The sequence below is a fragment of the Rhinopithecus roxellana genome, chromosome 18 (assembly GCF_007565055.1).
Source record: "Rhinopithecus roxellana isolate Shanxi Qingling chromosome 18, ASM756505v1, whole genome shotgun sequence".
Taxonomy (NCBI): Eukaryota; Metazoa; Chordata; class Mammalia; order Primates; family Cercopithecidae; genus Rhinopithecus; species Rhinopithecus roxellana.
Genome location: NC_044566.1, coordinates 39920426 through 39944882, shown reverse-complemented (window position 1 = coordinate 39944882; position 24457 = coordinate 39920426). Strand labels below are relative to the sequence as shown.

General features: G+C 33.4%; 1 protein-coding gene across 2 annotated transcripts in view; it reads left to right on the top strand.

The window, feature by feature from the left end:
• Positions 1-24457, top strand: part of KLHL1 (kelch like family member 1) — a 446132-nt gene that overhangs the window by 47527 nt on the left and 374148 nt on the right. The gene's annotated exons all lie outside the window — the stretch shown is intronic.

The following is a 24457-nucleotide window of genomic DNA, read 5'->3' as shown; positions in this document are numbered from 1 at the left end:
TCTTTGGGTGTTCCTAGGAACCTACTTAAATAGTGTCAAAGGCTTTCAGTGTTTGTTAGCTGTAATCTCCTTTTTATTATGCAGGACCCCTATTGATGTGATGGTAGCATATGGGGGTTGTGGGAGCTTTCTGGAGTCTTATGGCTAGGTCTCAGTCTTTTAGTGAGCCAGAGCTGAGTATTTTTCACTTCCTTCGCATCAGTTAGATTTTGATAAAATCTCAATAGGTTAGTTCTGGCAAAATAGTTTAATAGTTTGCCTTGAGGTCAGGCCTTGTTAAGGAGGACAGAGTGCTCCTAAGGTATTTTGATATAGTTGATTTTTTTCTTCTTTCTCTGCCAGAAGCAAGAAGGCTTTTTCCTCAGATCTTCACAGTAAGAACCTTGTAGGGCTCCTGGAGGTAAAACTCAGGGAAGTGTGACTCCTCCCTCCCCACAAGACTGAGCCCCTAAGACATTTTTCACTCATAAGCTAAGTTCTTAAATTTTAAACTGCCTGTTTGTGATTTTTATATGGAGGAAAAACTGATAGTATTAGCAAACAAGATAATCTATTAAATTATTTACATTAATTTGTTACTAAACTAACATACCAGAATTTACATAAAGCCACAAGCGATTTAGATTTTTAGAGATAAACAGAAACAGCTGTATTTCCACTCACAAAATAGGCACATTTTTACACACTATAGCATGTGCATACCCACTGTATAAAATTACTATAAATATAATATTGGAAGTTCATTGTAGCTGAGGTAACATTTGTGAAACTTAACTTAGGGTCTGAAACTCAAATATGTGCCACTGTATAAGAAATAAGTAATTTAGTGTATCCAATACATTGTATACAGGTCCTAATAAAATCATAATGTATTAATTAATGTTGCTGTAAATATAATTTTTAAAATCTTTTTTTTTTTTTTTTTTTTTTTTTTTTTTTTTCTGAGACAGAGTCTTTCACTGTCGCCCAGGCTGGAGCGCAGTGGTGCCATCTCAGCTTACTACAAGCTCCGCCTCCTGGGTGCAAGCCATTCTCATGGCTCAGCCTCCCGAATAGCTGGGAGTACAGGCACCCGCCACCACACCCTGCTAATTTTTTGTATTTTTAGTTGAGACGGGGTTTCACCGTGTTAGCCAGGATGGTCTCGATTTCCTGATCTCTTAATCTGCCTGCCTTGACCTCCTAAATTGCTGGGATTACAGGCGTGAGCCACTGCGCCAGGCCCTTTTTTTTTCTTTTTTTTCTTATACTAAAACCTTAGTGAACAACATGTTATTTACCATAATCAAATAAACATTTGAAAACAAACAGTGTATACTGTAGATTTGCCAATATTTCTGGAATTTTCCTTCTTACTAGACTTTGTGAGGTGATAATTGTAGCTTCCCAGTTCTTCAATATATCCTTCTATGTTTGAGTAAAATTTTGCTCCACTGGTTGTCATATTATTGGAGCAATGGTTATGATGGAATAATGGTTATGGTGGAGGAAACAGGAAAAGATGGTGGCTCTCACTGATCTCAATGCCAGTTTTGGATTCCAGCAGCTCTTAGAAAGTCTCATTGATTGTTTATTTGAGATTCTTTCAAAGAGATACGGAATTCAAAGCTACATCAAGAACCTTTTTGTTGTTGTTGTTGTTGTTGTAGAAATATGTCATCTGAGCCCCTGTACTAAGACTGCCTGCCCTTTTTTGCTTCCTGGCCAAAGAAATTCCACTTGAATGATCTGCCATATTTAAACCACAGCCTGGGCATGAGATCATCTGCATGTCATGCTTACCCTTCATTCTCCACTGGCTTTCCCCATGCAAGGTCCAAGTCCCTATGTAACCCTTAGTGGCTGTGTGACATTTGGCAATTCTTTCCCCTTCACATATCATTAATATTCTACCTAAAAAATAGATATAAATATAAAATAAAAATAGTATAACAATAGTAAAAAATAGTACCTATCTCACAGGGTGTTGTGAAAATTAAATGAAATAATGCTATTAGTTCAATGTATTTACATACAATAAACAATGAGTAGAGGGTGCTTTTACATGTTACCTTTTTCTTTCCAAAGTATAATTTGTAAATGCTGGGACATGTTTTTCTCAGTTTTTATTAGTGTTTTAGGTTGACATTGGATACTTGTTCAGTAACTGTTTGGATGATCATACAATAAGGGATTTGTCAAGCTGAACCATTTATAAAGCTGAATTTTGCAGAAACTAGAGTACAGGACTTGATTCTCTTAATGTTATTCCCCAAGGGCCTTAGTGAGTGCCTAGAGCTTATGAAGTGCTTGATAAATATTATTTTATACTTAAAACACTAAAGACTATGCTCCCGTAATCATAAAAAAACCCAACTCTAAAAATAAGTGAACATGTCTAGATAGGCAAATAGATTATTATTTTAGAGCTGTTATATAAAATGATATTTTTCATTCTCTTATGATAAAATTTGACCACTTTCATCAGAAGTAAAACATAGACGGATTGTGGTTATAAATAAAAATCTAAGAGTTTATCATAGGCCATAATGTGCTGGCAAATTACCCATTATAATTCCAGCTTTGACATTTCCAAGGACTCTTGGCAGCAGGGTTGGTAAGGCAAGTTTCTAATGATAAGATGAATCAAATAAGAGAAAATTCTCCCAGCATTATCAGTCTCTGGAATCAACGTTTCTCACTACCGAGGAAGGATTATGAATCCATGGCCAAACGGAGGTAGTAAACAGAGTTTCTGATTCCCAAAGCAGTGTTTAATATAGTACAGAAGAGGAATTCTGCTCATTTCTCTGATGTCATAACTCATTGACCTGTACATAAATCACTCAGCAAAATTTTTATTCTGTCTCTATTTTTATTCTATTTGCACTCTACATGTCTTACTTAAGTTCCTATCTCTAGGTTTCACACAGCTTTCAGCGTATAGTAGGTGTTCAGTAAAGGCTTGTTAAACTTGCTTCATACTGATTTTTAAAGAAGTAAATCTCTCATTGCTAGATGATTTAGACAGACTAAATCAGTCATTTTAACCTTGCTTAATATGCTTCTAAAACACACTTCAATTTTCTACCACCTCTTGAGAACTCGAAGCATGAGTGTAAATTCACAGTGCAGACAGTAAAAAGCACAGCTGGTAAACCACAGGGCAAATTTGCAAACCCTTGTGTTGCTTGATTTAGTTCGGTTAATTACTGTTTATTTTGAGTAATTATGCTATAGTCTGTAGTTTAAAAACATTTTTGTCTGAGCAAATTGATAGAAATATTTATCAATGTCTTTAGTTAATGCCTTCATTTCCCCCAGATAATCACTGTAGAATGCAAAATTTAGCTCACTAGTCTACATAATAGAACTTGATATATGCTTAGCCTTCTCTTTTAAATAGTTTTTGCTTTATCTTGGTTTTGATGAAGCAATGAATATTAGCGGTAAACCTGGGAATTCTGACTACCATCTGCTAATCCACCTGCTAAGCCTTTACATGAACTGATGTTCAGGTGTCATTGAACAAAGACACTGTTTTTGGCATTAAACTAAATCTGTAAATGTTCTGGTTTGGACAGACTTACATTACTCCTCTTTACAGTTTGTTGTCTCCAAGCACATATACTAACAGAATAAAATCCAAAGGGAAATGTTTTGTTCCCTAAAATTTTCTGCTGTCCTTAAAAAATTTGTTTTAAATGGTAGTTCCTGCTGCAAGATGTCTTTTCCAGTGTTAATAGAAGATGAAATTACATGAAAGAATGGCCATTTTCTTGTCACTTATTGTGGTAAGAATAGGTAAAAACCTCATCATTCAGCCTCCTGCTGTTAATCAGATGCTTTCCATATCTCCCCCACTCTATTGTGCTTTCCCTAATATGTCTCAAGATGTAGGAGAATTGGTTAGCATGCCATGATCTAGAGTGATTTGACTAAGAATCTGGAGCTGGCCATGATGCCATTGTCATCTCTTATTGGCAAGGTGCTTGACCCTCAGTCACCCAGGGATATGAAATCCTGCAAACAAAAGTATGGCCAATTTTTAGTAACTTACATAATATTTTATTCGGCCTTTGGTCATATATGCAGCATAGTTAAAATATTTTTTTTTTCTTTTTTACAGTCACAAAAGAATCACTGGAGGAAAAACAGTGGGTAGGCCAATATTCAAGTATCACTGTTCCTGGTGGCTCTGGTCTTGAAATAAACAGGGTTAGAATATCAAGTCAGGATGATATGATTATGATCTATATACTTTCCAGAATCACCCTCCCTATCCTTTAAAACCCTGAATTATTCTTGTAAATGCACTCTTTATTACTATAATTAAATAATAATTTGAAGGAGGGTTGACTGCAAAGGGGTTCAAATAAACTTTCATAGATGATAGAAATAAAATGTAAGATGGGGTGGTGGTTTCATACATGTACACTTCAGTAAAAATTTGTCAAACTGTAGACTTAGTGCCCAGGCAACAGTGTCAAGGGGACATTTTCCAGTAGTCAGTTTCTCTCACACTGCCTTAGTCCTTAGTCGTGGGTGACCAGACAAATCTGTGGCACATTAGCATTAGCAGGTGGCTAAGTTGGCTAAGTTAATTATTTATTGTATTTCTATATTTTTCAGAATATGTGTATTGTACCAGATACTGTGTTAGGCACTATAAGTACAATGGTATGCAGTAGTCATTTACCTTGTGAAGTTTATAGTTAAGTGAATATTAATCAAAAAATTGAAAATATGAAACATTACTACCATGACAATGAGATTTGTCACAATAGGTGAGTGAGCTAACATGAAGCAGCAGCTTTTGAATGACAAGTTATAACAACTCTGTAAATGTTAACATAGAACATACTACATAATTTGTATTTATTTAATATTCGCTTCTGAAAAGGTCATTTCACCTCATCCCCAACTTACTATATTATGGTGAGGTAAGTACACAATATCTTTATTGATTTCCCTGTTTACTCTTACATTTGTGAAATTTAACCCATTTTTAAAAATGTGTGTGTTTTGGCTGAGATTATATTTCTAAAAGACATTGCAATCCCTGAGGGCAAATGCTGTCTTATTAATCTTTTTATCCAAGAAATATAGCAAGTGTTTTTTTTTTTTTTATTGTTGTATCTGGCTGAAATAAATACTTGTTGTTTTGTTCATTCTGTTTCCATGCTGGTTAATTAGTCCTCATAGATAATTATTGATTTGTTCAACCTGTCTCTGTGTTCATTAATCTGTCCTCTAACTAAAGCTTGGTAATCAATTCTGAGGATAAGTATTTTCTATAACCTATACTTCAGTGGGTGTTTATCTGATGAAAACAACATTGTATAATTTTGATGTTTTGGGTAATATTGAATTAGCCGTGCAGAGTGTAAAAATGACTTAAACCCCTAGGAAGAAAAAGAAAGCATCCAGTCATATAAACCCACCTATAAATATAATGTAAGGAAAAACTTGATATTTTCCAAATTTATTTTCCAAAGCAGCATGTTTGAAATACAGCTAAGCAATTAGAGTCCATTGTGCAGTAGCTTGTAAACAATGTATTATCACCAGTGAAATACTAAACATTTTCAAATGCATTTTTTAAAAATATTATAATAAATTCAGTATTATCCTGATCTTTTTTCTTTCTTTCCTGGATTTCCTTGGAGTCAAAAGGTGAGATTACCACATTGTAAAATCAGAAATGTTGCAATCATATTTTACTTATATTGAGGTTTCTGATATAGTATAATATTAAGTGAGTGGAAATGGAAAATTATCATTATGTTTGTTATAATTTTAAATAACAAAATGACATGGCATATTAGAGTATGAGTGAAATTAACAATGTAAACACTATTATACACAGTTCTAGTGATCAAGTCAGAAGCCATGTGATAGTGCCAATAAAGTTTTAGTAAGTGTTAAAATCTATAAAAGCTGTGATTGCAGTTTTTATAAAGAACCTAAGATTTATACTTCATGAATGTAAAAATTATGCACTTGTTATTCATGCAGTCTGTGGAGTGGCTCCCTGAAATAAAATCACTCTTAGAAAAAAGACAGTTTTGGAACATGGAAAACACTTGTATCTCTTAAGGGCCTTATGCATCCCACCTAGCATAGTCTACTTAGAAAAGTAATCAGAGCTGGATTTGGATGCTTAGAGTTTTAGGTAAAAGGTTTGGAATCACTGTGGAATTAAAACTGGGTTCTGTTCAGGGGAATCTGAATTGCAATTATCAAAAGTCAGAATCTATGGCCAAATTTGACAATCCTAAAATTTCATGGAGGCAACTATGATGTGAATGGGAAAGGTTAAAAATTTCATGGAGGCAACTATGATGTGAATGGGAAAGGTTAAGTGAAAAAGGAACTTTAGATGAGAAAATAAAATTCTTAATTAAGATAAATAAAAAATCGAGGAAAGTTTCACATAACTTTGAACATGAAAAAAATTAACTGAAAAGGCAAATGCATTTAATTTTTCACTTTTTCTCTTGTCTAACAAATGTTAGCTATGTTCATATAACTAAAATATAATTTTGTTACACAAACATGAATTGGAATGAAATTATTTAAACTGATAAAAACAGTATGCTTGTCCACAGAGGCAAGTTTAATCCATTAAGAAATAAGAATCATAACTAAGCAGATAAACATCTGGTTACATAGGCATGGACAGATACGATATTTACTCACTCATCAATTTATTAATTTATACACAGCTTATTGGGTATCCACTTTTTATTGTGCGCTAATTATTATTTTTTATTATACTTTAAGCTCTGGGCACATGTGCAGAACGTACAGGTATACATGTACTGTGCATGAATTCTATGTGAACATTTGAAGTTTTATTTAAATAGAATGGCAGAAAATAAGTTGTGTACCTTGTGGTGAGAAGTTTTTATCTGCATTTCTAGTTCAAATATTTTTGCACCATAAATAATTTACTTAATAGGTTGCATGTCATTCAAATATACTTAGAGAATCATCATTTCACTTTTGCATCTAAATTATCCAATAGTTTGGATGTAAATACAGATACTGGTAAATACAAATAAATAAATCTCAAATATAAATTGTTCATATTTATCTCAAAATTTCTCATGAGCTCAAGATAGGTAATTCTGTATGAATTTTCTGCTGCCATTCAAATTTATTACATTTCAAAAAACACAAGATTTATGCTTCCGATTGTATTGTAGTAGCTGGAATCAGATACCTAGCATATGGGAAAGGTAACGGAGACAGGAAGATGGGGAGAGGCTGATCAAGGAATACGAAATTACAGGCCAGACAGGAGGAATGAATTCTGGTGTTCTTCAGCACTGCAGGGTGAATTATGACTAACTTTATTGTACATTTTCAAAAGCCTAGAAAAGAAGATCTTGAATGTTCATAACATGAAGAAGTGAAAAATGTTTGAGGCGATATATATGCTGATTACCCTGATTTTATCAGTTACATGTTGTATACATGTATAAAAACATCACTCTCTAGCCTATAAATATGTACAATGATTATGTATCAACTAAATATAAAAAGTAAAAAAGGTAAGCCAAAAATAAACAAATACAGAAACTAAAAGATAGCAAGGAATTTGAAAATCCAAGAACCTGGAGTGGAGAGAAGGGAATTGAGATAAGCCTTCATATTCACTGCTACTTTTTACTCTCAATTCGTTTGCCAATTCACAGGGTGGGGAATGGATTCTAAGCAAAAAGCTACAAATTGGAGTATGGCAGCCTCACAGTGAAGAGAAAATCAGACTTAGGGCTACTAACTTAGGCACGACTTGAGGATCCATGTCCTTGGATAAAGGGAAATAAGGAGATTGAGACTAATATGCTGCCCACCCTTACTAACTTAAGGGAATTGCTGATTAATATACAGTTTATGTATTGGAAGGTGACTCCAATAAAGCAATAAAAAGCCACTTAAACCAAAAATAAAAGAAAATTTTAGAAACCTCATGTTACTAGTCAGAAAAAAAAAAAAAAATGGAATTCAGGACTGCCAAGGAGAAGGGAGTAAGGACAAAACCCAAGGCTTTTAATTGTGACTCCTGTGTAGCTACATTCTAAGACAAATTCCAGTAGATTAAATGATAATCAATCTAACAAAAGATGTGCAGGAATTCTACACTGTAAATTGTGATGATTACTAACAGAAAATTTGATTAACACATTAAATAAGCAGAGAATATACCATAGAGGTGGGGATGGAAATAACCAGCCTCATTTCTCCCTCCCCCAACGACCCTTCCCAGCCTATGGTACCCTCATTCTATTCTCTATCTCCCTGAGATCAATTGTTTTAATTTTAGCTCCTACAAATGAGTGAGAACATCTGAACTTAGTCTGTGTGCCTGGCATATTTCTGTTAACATAGCGTCCCTCAGTTCCATGCTTATTGTAACCAATGACAGGATCCCGTTCTTTTTTAGAGCTGAAGAGTACTCTACTGTTTATATATACCACTTTTTTTTTTTTTTTCTTTTCAGACGAAGTTTCACTCTTGTTGCCCAGACTGGAGTGCAGGGATGCCATCTCGGCTCACTGCAACTTCTACCTCCCAAATTCAAGCAATTCTTTAGCCTCAGCCTCCCAAGTAGCTGGGATTACAGGCGTGCACCACCATGCCCAGCTAACTTTTTGTATTTTTAGTCAAAACGGGGTTTCACCATGTTGACCAGGCTGGTCTCGAAGTCCTAACCTCAAGTGATCCACCTGCCTCAGCCTCCCAAAGTGCTTGGATTACAGGTGTGAGCCACTGCACCTGGCCTATATATACCACATTGGGTTTTTTGGTTTTGTTTTGTTTTTTATTTGTCTGTTGACAAATAGGTTTTGCTTCCAAATTTTCTCTATTATAAGTAGTGCAGCAATAAATATGAGAGGGCAGATATGTCTTTGAAATACCTGATTTTCTTCCATTTTGGTACATATCTGGCAGTGAGATTGCTAGATCATATGCTAGTTATACTTTTAGATTTTTGCAGAACCTGCCTACTGTTCTCCATAGTGGTTGTACTAATTTACAATCCCAACAACAGTGTACAATGGTTCCTCTTTCTACACATTCTCACCAGCATTTGTTGTTGCCTGTATTTTGGATAAAAGCCATTTTAGCAGGGGAGAGATGATGTCTCATTATTTCTCTTATGATCAATGACGTTAAGCACCTTTTCATACACCTGTTTCCATTTGTATTTCTTCTTTTGTAAAATGTCTATTCAGATCTTTTGCCCATATTTGATCAGATTATTAGATTTTTCCTATTGAGTTTTCTGTGTTGCTTACATATTCTCTGTCTTGTTAATGCTTTATCTGATGGACAGTGATATAGTTTGGATTTGTGTCCCTGCCCAAATCTTATGCTGAATTATAATTCCCAATATTGGAGGAGGGCCCTGGTAGGATGTGATTGGCTTATGGGGATGGATTTCTCCCTTGCCGTTCCCATGACAGTGAGTGAGTTCTCATGAGATCTAGCTGTTTAAAAGTGTGTAGCACCTCCTGCTGCTCTCTCCTCCTCCTTTTAAGTCTCAAGTCCTCCATGTAAGACTTGCCTACTTCCTCTGCCATCTGCCATGATTGTAAGTTTCCTGAGGCCTTCTCAGCCATGCTTCCTGCACAGCCTGTGGAACTGTGAGTCAATTAAATTTCTATTCTTTACAGGTTACCCAGTCTCAGGTAGTCTTTTATAGCAATAAGAGAATGGACTAATATGGTTAATTTACAAATATTTTCTTCCATTCTGTGGGTTGTGTCTTAATTTTGTAGATTGTTTCCTTTGCTGTGCAAAAACATTTTAACTCGATATGATCCCATTTCTCCACTTTTGCTTTGATTTCCTGTGCTTATGAGGTATTACTCATGAAATATTTGCCCAGCCAAGCACAGTGGCTCACACTCATAATCTCAGCGGTTTGGGAGGCCAAGGCAGGTGGATCACTTGAGGTCAGGAGTTTGAGACTAGCCTGGCCAACATGATCAAAACCCCTCTCTACTAAAAATTAAAGAACAACAACAAAAATAAATAAATAAATAAATAAAAGAAAGGAAAACAATTAGCTGGGCATGGTGATGCATGCCTGTAATCCCAGCTACTTGGTAGTCTGAGCCAGGGCAATCGTTTGAACCCAGTAGGCAGAGGTTGCAATAAGCCAAGGTTGTACCACTGCACTCCAGCCTGGCTGACAGAGTGAGACTCCATCACAGAAAAAAAATAAAATAAAAAAAAGAGAAATATTTGTCCACTACAATGTCCTGGAGATTTTCCCCAGTGTTTTCTTGTAGTAGTTTCATAGTTTGAGGTTTTAGTATTTAATCCATTTTTATTTTATTTAAATATATGGTGAGAGATAAGAGTCTAGCTTTATTATTCTGCACATGAATATCCAGTTTTCCCATCACCATTTATTGAAGAGACTGTCTTCTTCCCAATGTATATTATCAACATCTTTGATGAAAAGGAGCTCACTGTAGACATATGGATTTGTTTCTGGGTTCTCTATTCTGTCCCATTGGTCTAGGTGTCTGTTTTTATGTCAATACTATATTGTTTTGGTTACTATAGCTCTGTAGTATAATTTGAAATCACGTAATGTGATTCCTCCAGTTTTATTATTTTTGCTTAAGATAACTTTAGCTATTCTGGTTATTTTATGGTTCCATAAAAATTTTAGGATTATTTTTTCTGTTTCTGTGAAGAATATCATTGGTATTTTATAGGAATCATGTTGAATCTAAAGATTGCTTCTGTAGTACATTTTAAAAATATTAATTATTTCAATCCATGGACATGCAATATTTTTCCATATTGTATGTCCTCAATTTCTTTAATCAATAGTCTACTCTATACTTTTCATTATAGAGATCTTCCACTTCTTTGGTTAAGTTTATTCATAAGTATTTTATTTGTGACTACTATATGTGGGATTACTATTTTTATTCCTTTTTCAGATTGTTCACTCTTGGCATACAGAAATGCTAATGATTTTTGTATGCTGATTTTGTATCCTACAACTTCACTGAATTTATCAATTATAATAGCTCTTTTTTGTTGGAGGCTTTAGGTTTTTACAAGTATAAAATCAGTATTATCTGCAAACAAGGATAATTTGATTTCTTCCTTTCTAATTTGCATACTCTTTATTGTCTGATTGCTCTAGAGAGCACTTCTAATATCATGTTGAATAACAGTCGTGAAAGTTGGCATCATTGTCTTGTTCCAGATCTTAGAGGAAAGGCTTTCATCTTTTCTGCATTCAGTATGATACTAGCTGTGAGACTGTCATATATAGCTGTGTTGAGGCATGTTCCTTCTATATTCTGCTTTTCAAATTTTTTTTTTCATGAAGGAATGTGAATTTTATCAAATGCATTGTCAGCATCAATTGAAATTATCATATGTTTTTTGTCCTTTATTCTGTTGATATGATGTATCACATTGATTTGTACATGTTGGGATAAATCTTAGTTGGTCATAGGGAATGCTCATTTTAATGTGTTGTCAGATTTGGTTTTCTCATAATTTATTAAGGATTTTTGCATCAATATTCATCAGAGATAATTGGCCTTTTCTTCGTTTTTCTTTCTATTTTTTTTTTTTTTTTTATGAGTCTTTGTCTGTTTATGGTATCAGGGCATACTGGCCTCATATAATGAGTTTGCAAGTATTCCCTGCATATAGTTTTTGGAATTATTTGAGTAGAATTAATATTAATTATTTAAAGGTTTCATAGAAATCAGCAGTGAAACTATAAGGTTCTAGGCTTTCATTTGCTGGGAAATATTGTATTACAGCCCAAATCTCAATACTTGTTAATGGTCTGTTGAAGTTTTGGATTCCTTCATGGTTCAATCTTGGTAAGTTGTATGTGTCTAGAAATGTATTCATTACTTCTATGTGTTCAAAGTTATTGGCATATAGTCACTCTCATCAGTCTCTAATGATGATCATTTGCTTTCTGCAGTATCAGTTATAATGTCTCCTTTTTTTATCTCTAATTTTATTTATTTGAGCCTTTTTTTTTTTACATGGCTAAAGATTTGTTGATTTAGTTTGTCTTTTCATACAACCAGCTTTTCAATTTTTTGATTTGTTTGTTATAATTTCATTTATTTCTGTGCTGATATTATTTATTTTCCTCTACTAATTTTGGTTTTGGTTTGCTCCTGATTTTCTAGTTCTTTAAAATGAATTGATAAGTTGTTTAGCTTTTATTTTTCCTTTTAAATTCAGTTGTTTATTAGCATAAAATTTCCTTTTAGGACTGGCTTTGTTAGTTGTCACAGTTTTTTGTATGTTGTGTTTCCATTTTCATTTGTTTCATGAAATTTAAAAAATGTCTCTCTCAATTTCCTCATTAACCCATTGGTCATTCAGGAGCATATTGTTTAATTTCCATGTGTTTGTACAGTTTCCAAAGTACTTTTTGTTACTGATTTCTTATTTTATTCTGTTGTGGTCAGAGAAAATATTTGATAGAGTTTCAATTTTTAAATGTTTTAAGACTTGTTTTGTGACTAGTCTTATGGTCTATCTTTGAGAATGATTCATGTGCTGAGGAAAAGAATGTGTATTCTGCAGCCATTGAATGAAATACTTTGCAAATATATATTAGTTCCATTTGGTCTATAATGCAGATTAAGTTTGATGTTTCTTTGTTGATTTTCTTTCCTGATGGTCTTTCCAATGCTGAAAGTGGGATGTTGAAGTCGCCGGCTATTATTATATTGGGGTTTGTCTCTTTATTTATGTCTAACAATATTTGTTTATTTATCTGAGTGTCCCAGTATTCAGTGCATATATATTTACAATTGTTATTTCCTCTTCTTGAATTGAACCCTTCATCATTTATAATGAACTTCTTTGTCTCCCTGTACCACTTTTGTCTTGTATTTTACTCTTGGTCTTTTTTTGGGTTTCCATTTCCATGGGATATCTTTTTTCCATTGCTTTATTTTCAGTCTGCATGTATATTTATAGGTGAAGTGTATTTATTGCAGACAGCAGAATATTGGTTCTAGTTTTGTATGTTTGTTTGTCTGTTTTTTATCCATTTAGCCACAGTATGTCTTTTGATTGGAGTTCAGTTCATTTATATTTAATGTTATTATTGATAAGTAAGGACTTACTAGTGCTATTTTGTTCTGTTACTTGTTTTCTGGTTGTTTTGTGGTCTTCTCACCCCACCCCCTTCTGTCTTCCTTTTTCTGAAAGTGATTTTTATCTGGTAGTATGATTTAGTTTCTTGCTTTTCATTTTTTTATGCATATGTGGGTGTTTTTTTTTTTTTTTTTTTTTTTTTTTTTTTTTTTTTTTTGATTTGAGGTTATAGTGTGACTTGCCAACAAAATCCTATACTCCATTATTTTAAACTGATGACAACTCTCATTGTGGAAACAAACCAATTAACAAAGAGAAAACTGTTAAAAACGCTACATTTTTACTACATACTCACCACTTTTTAAATTTTATTGTTTCCATTTATGTCTTATTACTCTATGTCTTAAAAACTTGTTGATCATTATTTTATAGGTTTGACTTTTACCCTACCTACTCAAGATATTACTAGTTAACACAAAACAGTCTTCATGTTACAGTATTTTGTATTTGTGTATTTACTGTTACCATTGACTTTTGTGTCTTCTGAGGGTTTCCTTTTGCTTGTTAACATCTTTTTTTTTTTTTTTTTTTTTTCAAATCGAAGAACTCCTTTTAGCATTTCTTGTAGGCAAGTCAGGTGTTGAAATCCCTCAGCTTTTATTTGTCTGGAAAAGTCCTTATTTTTTCTTAATGTTTGAAGGAAATTTTTGTTGAATATGCTTTTTTAAGGATGAAATATTTTTTCCTTCAGCACATCAAATATGTGTCATTTGACATATTGACCTCTTCCGGAATGTGATGTTCTCACTGATGAGTCTGCTGTTGGATGTATTGTAGCTCCTTTTTATGTTTCTTTCCTTTTGCTGATTTTATGACCCTTTCTTTGTCCTTGACCTTTGGGGGTGTGATTAATAAATGTCTTGAGATAATTTCTTTGAGTTAAGTCTGTTTGATATCTTATAACTTTCTTGTTGTTTAATACTGGTATCTTTCTCAAGGTTTGGAAAGATTTCTGTTATTATCTCTTTGAATAAAATTGTTAACCCCAATTTATGTCTCTATCTCCTCCCTAAGGGCAATAACTTAGATTTGCCCTTTTGAGGTTAGGTTTTAGTTCTTTCAGATATGTTTCCTTTTTTCATTATTTTTTTCTTTTGTCTCCTCTGACTATATATTAAAATAACTTGTCTACAAGCTCACTAATTTTCTCTTATGCTTGATCAATTTTACAGTTAAGAGACTCTGATGCATTCTTCAGTTTTTCACTGGAATTTTTCAGTTCCAGAATTTCTTTTTTTTTTTTTTTTTTTTTTTTAAATATTGCAGTAAATTTTTAAATTTATCAGATAGGATTCTGAATTCCTTCTCTGGGTTATCTTGAACTTTGTTTGGCTTTATCAAAATAGCTATTTTAAATTCTCTGTCTGAAAGGTTACATATTTATGTCACTTGGAGGTTGATCACTAGTACTTGTGGACCCAAACACATAAAAAAGAATGTTCATGACAATATTATTTGTAATAATTTAAACTGGAAACAAATATCCATTAACAATAGAATGGATAAAATCAATGTTACATATATGTCTGTTGGGCTACTATAATGCAATAAAAACTTAACTACTGCTACATGCAGAGGATGAATCTCACAGAAATAACTGACAAACCCCTAGAAATATAATAGTGTGTATACTGGACATTTACATCACATTAAAGTCCAAAACAGAGATGGGCTTATTTAACCTGTGAAAATTCAATTTGTATTATTTAAAATTTACCAAGATAGATATCTCTTATAATTTTCCCTACACAAAATTTAGATAATAATACCTATTTTATTACTGTCTGTTAGCATTATCACCCAATGAAAATGAGACAATCTATGTAACTAGCACAGTGTGTAATGTATAGTAAATGTCAAGGAAGTTTCTTCTCTGGCTTTTTCTTGATTTATAAAGGTAACTAAGCAAAGTGACAGAGGAGCTAATGCCATTAAAATAATGTTTTTGATACTCACATTTCTCCCAGAAATGAGACGAACAAAATGCCATCAAAGGCCACACAAAATCTGTCACATTCAGGGTCAGGAAGCAGAGAGAAGAACTGGGACTTTATGCCTTTGTGACTACTTAGCACCAAGTAAGTAGGTAGACGCATTCCCTATTGGATGATAAGAAGTAGGCAAGTCAGGGTTCGTACTTGGGGAAATTGTAATATAGTATGACTTTCTTGTGTCCACCAAAACTAGCTTGCAAGGAAAGTGTAACAAGTGTAGGCAATTGGTCTGATCATATCATTCAGCAATGTTATGTAGAGGTTTACAACAATAGAAATCAGGTAGCCAATACACAGTCTAAAACCATATTTGACAGAAAACCTTGGAAGATAATTTATTGAGTCTCCTTCTTTTATCTTCCTACTAAATTCATGATTAATTCCTTTTATCGCAGAAATGTCTTATGACTGTTTTTTTAGATTTTTCTTTGATCAATTGTTTTAAATAGACTTCCATAAGAATATTATAATTCATTTCCTTATTTCTCTGTCTTTAATAAACTCTTTTTCTGCTAAAATATTCTATTGGCAAGAAGTCTCGAGTTGTTTCTAAATCACATATACTATTTTCACTTCCTCACAGAGCTGTTCGTCTCTCACGTTGCCTATATTCCTAAGAGTAAATTCCTTAATAACACATATTATGCTCTCTAGATCTGGCCCTAACTTATCTTTCATATCTTATGTTACTCACTGGCCATTTAAGACTCCCTCAGATCTAAGTGTTACATTTCCTGTAAAAGTTTTGCTGTTAAATAGTTTGTTCTATATGTTCTATTCATAAAATCTACTATATTTTGTGTTTTCTTGACCCGATATCTTATTTTTTGAAATTCTGTATGTTTCTTTTAAGACCACACTTAAATTTCACCATTATACATAACCTTTTCATTTTTCCCTAAGTCTAAGTTTTCAGTCTATTTCTCTGCATACACAAATTTTTGTCTGGTAAATTTATTGCAGCAATTACTTTCTGCCTTGTTTGGATGTCCGGCAATTGTGTACTTATCTGTTTATTCCCACTCAAGAATTTTTTCGTGAGTCCATATCATGGAAATTGTGAATATCATAATAGATTTATCAATGATGTAAATGTAAAGAATAAAATAATAAGTTATTTAGAAGATAATATTCAAAATGTGTAATTTATCTTCTTATTCAAGAACAGTCTTTTGCACTTATTGGTGTGTTTCTTACCCCTAATTATGTTGAAATCAACTTAAGGCCTATGTATATGCAAGTGAGAGAGAGAGAAGGAGAGCCTGTTTTAGAGGGAACAAAAAAATCTGAGTTAGATTTGTTTTATCTTTTAAGGGGAAATAAAAAGGTTATTTTAAAAAATTTATTTTAATAGTTTATCAATAAATAAGGGCACATAAAATTAGCTATTCAAATGATTTTTAAAATTAACTAATATTAAAATATGACATTTTATTAAAATCAAATTTTAAGTAGCGTCTTCAAAACTAAGAAGGCCTCAGTTTGATAGTGATTTCTAAATTTGGAAGATAACAGATATAAGGTTTTTTTTTTTTTCTTATAGTTTAGCTATTATCAAAAAGCATGTATCTTTCTTTGGTATACACCTGCTCCAAACACTTGTCACAAATACTGGAGAAATGATAGAAATAACTTATTTTTTTTTCCTGTCTCGTCAGTTTACAGAGAGCAAAGGTAATGGTTTTATCTTGATGTTTCATGGTTAGTAGGATGATTTGTTCCTTAAAAGAGTAATAAATATACTACATTGACAAGAGACCTAACTCATATTTCCATTGTGGCTTCATTAATTTTGAATTCCGATTCTTATTAACAAACAGTTTTTGTGCATCAGAAGTTGTGCTGCTTACCAGGAATTTGGATTCTGATTGGAACTGGATTCAACTTCAATGGCCTATTGCACAGCTAAGAAACTAAAGATCTAAGATAAATATTAGGAAATCTAGGTTTCTGAAATATTAAAAATATTTTTCATATTTAAGAACAAAAAACAATTTATACAACATACTTTAATAGAGTTTGAGAAATGAAGCAAAAAAGGTTTCTATAAAACCAAAGATGGGAAAAAAAATCTTTATTTCCAGTGCTCAGTTTAGCATTGTTTTCTTGTAGTCTACAACAAAACAAATGTAGATATCAAGTATTTCCTTGACAATCTACCATCATCTCTGAAAAGTTAGTGCAACAAATTGGTAAACACTCTCTAATGTGAGGAAGGATACATAGCGTCATAAATTACAGTTTGAAATGACCCACAGTATAATTGTGTCCGTCCACACATCTAGTCTTAGTAATTTTCCTGCAGCTGCTTTATCACGTGTCCCATAAACTTACATTTAAACATTTCAATTCATATGTAACCCACTACCTCCTTTAGACAATATCAATGTTGGACATTTCTTCTTTCTATTGAATTAAATTTGATTCATGAATGGTCTGGATAAAGTGCTTGTCTTTTAATAAGAAATATCCATGCACATTTTTATGCTGAATATCAATTATGTGCTGCATTGTTTTTTCCAAAGTAAACAATGTATATGAACACTATGCAGAAAGAACTCTAGAAAAACACTAAGATTTTATCTAATTTCAAGTAAAACCTGATAAGCTGAAGGTAATTATCAATAATAGATGTAGCCATCTGCCATTCATTTTCATGTGCAAAGGATACATAGAAAAAGAATTGTAATCAAATGGTCATCCTGTGAGACTTTTGTTATTGGAAACACATAATATTACTAATTATGATTAAATAAAATTTCATAAATTTTCAACATTATACAATTTTAAGAATAATTTACAAGTTCTCAAAATTTTGTGTGAAAACATTTCTTAATGATTATTTTGTAGAATAATCTAACTTGGCACCACACACATCTATTTTTGTGGAAATATGTGAATTCGACATTTCCAATATCTTTCCCAGTGACACATTTTATATTCCAACTAAACCTGGCATTAGAGCCCACATGACCTCCTTCTAGTCAGTAATGCTAATTTCTTTTTAAAATTCTAAGTATGAAGTTAGAGAAAGAGGTACTTATCTGCTCCAATTAGCTCTGAAAAATATGAGATTCAATTTAATTTCCTAGGGATAATAATTATCACCACAAAATTAGTTAATGCATATAAAAACACTTACAAAATGGTAAAGTGTCACTCAAGTGTTAAGAATTATACAACAAATAATACTGGAAAATTGCTCTCATAAAAACATGTTATATTTTTGTTATGATAGGTAGCAATTACCAGGTTGACACTTATCTTTTGATCATGATTTAAAATATTTTTAGAATGTAGAAGCAGAAGTTTGCATCACCATAAACTCAGATATAAAAAATATTGTAATCAAAATCCATGTAGGAAATAGCCAGATTAATATTTATTTTATCTGATTTTTAGAACTGAATAACAATTATGACACATAAAAAGGAAATCAGTCATCTACTCTTGTCCTGAGGGGAATTTCTGAAGTGCAATGTAGTTCAGTTCTCATACTCTTTATGAAGAAATGAGTAAGAGTTTTTAAAAAGGAAAACCTCAGCTCACTTTTTAACTGAACATATCAGAAATTCAACCTTAATTTTAATATTTTATAATCTTAAACCTTATAAAACTTTAACTTTCCAGATAAAAGTTTAATACAAAGGTAGAAGCTGGCTTCTGAAGAAGAATTTTATGGGTAGATTTTTTGAGAAGGAAGAAGGCATCAGAAATATGTAAATATTTTATGTAACACAAGCCAGTTTTGATCAAAAGGTTTCCTTTTGATGACATATAGAGGATCAACAATAAATGTTAAACTTTGAGTGGATTCAATTACTAATATGAATATTATAAAATTAGAAGCTGTTTGTTTTTTATAATGTCATCTGCTCAATTTAAATAATCAATGAAAGGTAGCAATATTTTTACAGTAAAAAGTTAAGGCAGTAAACTGATTCTTTTAATTCTGTATTTTACATTATTAATTTTTGTTTGTTTATTCTATATGAATTATCTATTAGTCTAATTCATTTTTCATTATTTTCTCCTAGCTTAATATTTTGCATCTGGGAAATAGTTTAGATTTCTGTCAATATTAATTTTCTGTCAGAAGAGTAAAAGTAAATCTTTTTTTGTTTTGTTTTGTTCTGTTTTGTAGTAAGCCAAAACAAGTTTGAAAAATACAAAATATAAATTTTTAACATGATGTTCTCAAAATACCACATTATTTATCTTGGCCTCATTTTCCTCATATAAATAGCGACCGAAATGCCCTTCCTTTTTACTTCTAAATTTATTATGGAGTTAAAATAAGATAATGTACTGTATATTAAAATGCATCATAAATTATAAAATCTGTGTAAATAAACTATTATAAGTTTATAGGACACAGCCTATATTAGTATGTAATAAATTATAAATGCTTGCTTATGGTGATAGTAATTACACCCTTCACCAGATGATGGGAGCACAAGTGAAATAGCTGCAGTCCATTTGTGGCCTGATTTAGAAGCATGCTCATGTTTTTTCTTCGTAATTCTGATCGAGGTCAGGTAGTATATGTGAGAAGAACTCTGAAATCTCATAAAGTGTTACTTAAATATTTTAAAATTTGGGTAGTAAAATTTCAAAAGAATAAATGTAGTTTGATCAAGAACTAATTAATTATTTTTCTTCAACTTCTAGACAACAAGAAATAAAAGAATTCGGTTTGGTTTACACAGAAGAAATTTTTTTTTTTTCACTTAGCTCTATGATGTTTACTCATCTAAATTTTCTTGGCCTCAATTTTTCATATCTATCAAATATATTTTAATAGTCTCTCCCAGGAAAAAAAAAGTTATAGAAAAAATAAAATTAGTTTAAAAAATATTTTCTAAACTATAAATTGTTATTTAAATATTTATTATTAGTACTAAAGATGTTGCATTCAATGAAACATGGCCAAGCTATCACAAATGAGTTTCTGTTTAAAAGAAAGTATACTTATAGCAATGATGTAGACTAACTCCAAACAAAACCAAAGTAGATAAAATGATTTTTCAAGCCTAACATTATACCTGGCTTCGTTTTGCCTATTTTCTGCCCCTTTCAAAGTATTGTTTATAACAGGGGTCCCCAGCTCCCGGCCCACAGACCAGTACTGGTCCGTGGTCTTTTAGGAACCAGGCCGCGCAGTAAGAGGTGAGTAGCAGGGCTAGTAAGTAAAGCTTCATCTATATTTACAACCGCCCTCCATCGCTGGCATCACTGCCTGACCTCTTCCTCCTGTCAGATCAGCAGCTGCATTAGATTCTCATAGAAGGACAAATCCTATTGTGAACCGCGCATGTGAGGGATCTTGCATGCTTCTTATGAGAATCCAATGCCTAATGAAACCGCACCCCTGCTCTACCCTAGCCTGCCATCCGTGGAAAAATTGCCTTCCACGAAACTGGTCCCTGGTGTCAAAAAGGTTGGAGACTGCTGGTCTACAGGTTTCAAAATCTTTCTAACTGGCTGCCTTGCCAGACAAATTGTTCTTGTATCTACCTATAGTTATTGAGTGATGTCCTTGCTTACCAAAGAATATGAACCAAACCAATCTGTTCTTCATCATTCAAATATAGTTAAAGATAAGTGTAGAGACCATCAGAAAATTTAAAATGAATCATAAATTGTGTTCTGAATTATACAGAATTCGGGTAGTTATATATTTTAAGCAGCATCAACATTTTTGACAGATGGAGAATCACACAGCACCATGTTCAGGATTTTCAAAGTTCCCATTTCTTGTCAGGACTATCAGCCTTTTTGAAAATCTGGGGAAAGTATATTTGAGAAACTTTGCTAAAAATGTAACTTGTGCAATAATACGATTTTTTTTTAAGATTTTCCTTGAGACAGCATGTCATATTTTGGAGTGACCTATGCCAGTGATGAAAAGCTAAAGTCCCAACCTCTTACACACAGAAAAAGTAATGAAAACATAGCTTAGGCTTTGGAAAAATATCTTATCAGTGACTTCTTTAAATCGTTCTGTCTTGTTCTAAGGAACTCAGGCTCAGAGACACTAAACGCCATATCCCAGATTTTAGAACTGAGCACCGAAAAACACTAAGACTGCACTTCCCCCTTTATATGTGGTGTTTCTTCACGCTACCTTTCAACACTGACCTGCTTCTGCTTAGAAGTTTAGAAGCAGGCAGAGAACAAGAAATAGTATATAATTACAAACACCCAAGGAAGGAGGAAAGTTACATTTTGAAGTTAAGAATGTAACTTTTTTTTTTTTTTTTAAATTTCAATTTGTGTATTTAGCTGTGAGTTTAAAGTACCATGTTCAGAATTTTGCTAAATTGAAATCACTGAAATGTGACAATGAGAATACTGGCTTAGAGGTTAGAAGAATTTATCTTTTCAATGATATCATATCAGAGTTTTATTTGCAAGGAATGGGTTGTCTACATTATTATTGAGAAACAGTGAATGGGGTAAGTAATATTTCTCTAAAGAACATGGTCACTAAAGTTTTATACTCTATGGGACAAACTATCCACCTATACAGGTGTGTGTGTGTGTGTGTGTGTGTGTGTGTGTGTGTATGTGTGTGTGTGTGTGTGTATATGTGTGTGTGTGTGTATATGTGTGTGTATATATATGTGTATATATATGTGTGTATACACACACACACACACACACAGATTTCCATTTTGCGCTAATTCAAGAGTAATGGGATATCTGTGAACAAAACACTTATTTCTCTACTGGAATACAGTCTTTTTTTTCTTTCTTTTTTTTTTTTTTTCTTTCAGTTAACCAAAAGCTTGTGATTTTGTTTAAATCAAGCTGGTAAAACCAAGTTTTATAAGTTTTCTTATGTTTCTTATCTACAATACTGTGTTTTTAAGAAAAGATTCAATGTAGGCACACATTTTAGACCCTGAGCCTATTCCTGTATTCTGCAGTGGTCAGTCCACATCAATGCTATAGTGTTCACGTTAGATCAGTTTGATTGCAAGGTTTGGTCGGTTTGGTTGTATTCTCTCAATATCAGGATAAGCATTGTATTGAGCACACTAATCAACACTTCTAGCACAAGATAAGTATTTGCAGAATAAGTTTATTAAAAGCAGTCCATGTAACCTATGTTTGTTACTGTGAAAAGAGGATCAAATACCAACGATCCCGAGCAAAACAATTTCCTTAATGCTTTGGAGAGAGGAAGAGAGTCCTGATTGTAGCTTCAGTGCTTAGTGGGGTAAGGTGTAAACACATGAGCTGGAGGCCGGGTGTAAGGGCCTTTAATTCGAGAACTTTGGAAGGCTGAGGCGGGCGGATCACTTGAGGCCAGGAGTTTGACAGCAGCCTGGCCAACATGGTGAAACCCTGTGTCGAACGAAGGAACGAACGAACAAATGAACAAAATAAAGAAAGAAATAAAGAAGAAGGAAGGAAGGAAGAAAGCAAGAAGGAAGGAAGGAAGGAAGGAAGGAAGGAAGGAAGGAAGGAAGGAAGGAAGGAAGGAAGGAAGGAAGGAAGGAAGGAAGGAAGGAAGGAAGGAAGGAAGGAAGGAAGGAAGGAAGGAAACGTTAAAATTAGCCAGGTATGGTGGTGCACTCCTGTAATCCCAGCTACTAGGGAGGCTGAAGCACGGGAATCCCTTGAGCCTGGGAGGCGCAGGTTGCAATAAACAGAGATTGTGCCATTGCACTCCAGCCTGGGCAACAGAGCAAGATTCTGTCTCCAAAACAATACAAAACGAAACAAACAAACAAACAAAAACAATAGACTATGAGGTGAGATGAATCTGGGTCCAAGTCTAGAATCTGTTACTCTGCACCTGTGGGATTTTGTCTTTGATTGACTTCTGAGTGACATGTTCTTCACTTGTAAAATTAAAAGAATTATCCTTATCTTCCAGAGGATGTATGAGGATTAAAAGCAGTAATTCTTGCCATCCTAAAGTCTGCCACTGCAGTCCTCCTGACTATATTTCCCATCTTCCTCTTTATGACTTTTTTTTTTTTTTCTCACACTCATGCCCCAGGGACAAACAAATGTTACTGGTCCTTTTCCTGTCTTTTCACTGGTTGTATCCTTTGCCTAAAATCGTCTATTCCACTGGCTTCTTGGCCAAATTGACCTGGTACCCAAAGGAAATTCAACATGATTTCCACTTTGCGTTTTAGAGAAAGGGAGTAAAGAAATAAATTACAAAAAAACAACTTAACTAGAATATAGTTATTTAATGAAATCAGTTGAAGACTTGATTAAAAAGGAAACCTTCACCAGGATGAGGCAATTTTCAGGCATAGGGTTTAAATGTGATTAAAAGCTTTGACGAAACAGATAGAGGAAAGTTGCTCTGTTAATCTGGGAACTATGTAGAGACTCTTAATCTTATGAAAGAGTGGAGGTGGGCAGCATCTCTATACTTCAAAGAATTAATGTGAAACATTTGCTTTAACTAAGTAAAGAGACATGTGTTATAGAAATGTCCTTTATTAGGCCGGGCGCGGTGGCTCAAGCCTGTATCCCAGCACTTTGGGAGGCCGAGACGGGCGGATCACGAGGTCAGGAGATCGAGACCATCTTGGCTAACACGGTGAAACCCCGTTTCTACTAAAAAATACGAAAAACTACCCGGGCGAGGTGGCGGGCGCTTGTAGTCCCAGCTACTCAGGAGGCTGAGGCAGGAGAATGGCGTAAACCCGGGAGGCGGAGCTTGCAGTGAGCTGAGATCCGGCCACTGCGCTCCAGCCTGGGAGACAGAGCAAGACTCCATCTCAAAAAAAAAAAAAAAAAAAAAAAAAAAAAAGAAAAAAAAAAAAAGAAATGTCCTTTATTTACTTAGGAAAAAAATATTTCCTTAAAACTCCACATGTGTTTATAAGAATAAATCCAGCAAGCTTTCAGCTACTTGTACGTATACTGCTACCAGTCATCTTTAGAAGTCCGAAGAGGATTCCTTGCGTGTGTGTGTGTGTTGTGTTTCTTAAATAAATAATATCAAAATTATAACATGTATTTATTAGTTATTTTCCCCACTTTTTTGCTTCAGAGTGTGACACACTCATCTATGTGGATTCTACTTCTAGCACTCTTTCTGACAGATGGTAACTTTTCCATAAATGTGGAATAAAAGAATAGTGATTTGTTTTTAGGATAAACTAAAAAATACCTTTAATGATGAGTATACTTGCAATTGAGAAATTGTACAACAAAAAGTAAAGACTTAAAAATCAAAATAAAAGCAAGAAAGGGTGTATGTGTGCTTAATGTGTTGGTTTAATCATATATTATTTTGTTGCTGATTGTAATATGTTTGACTTAAG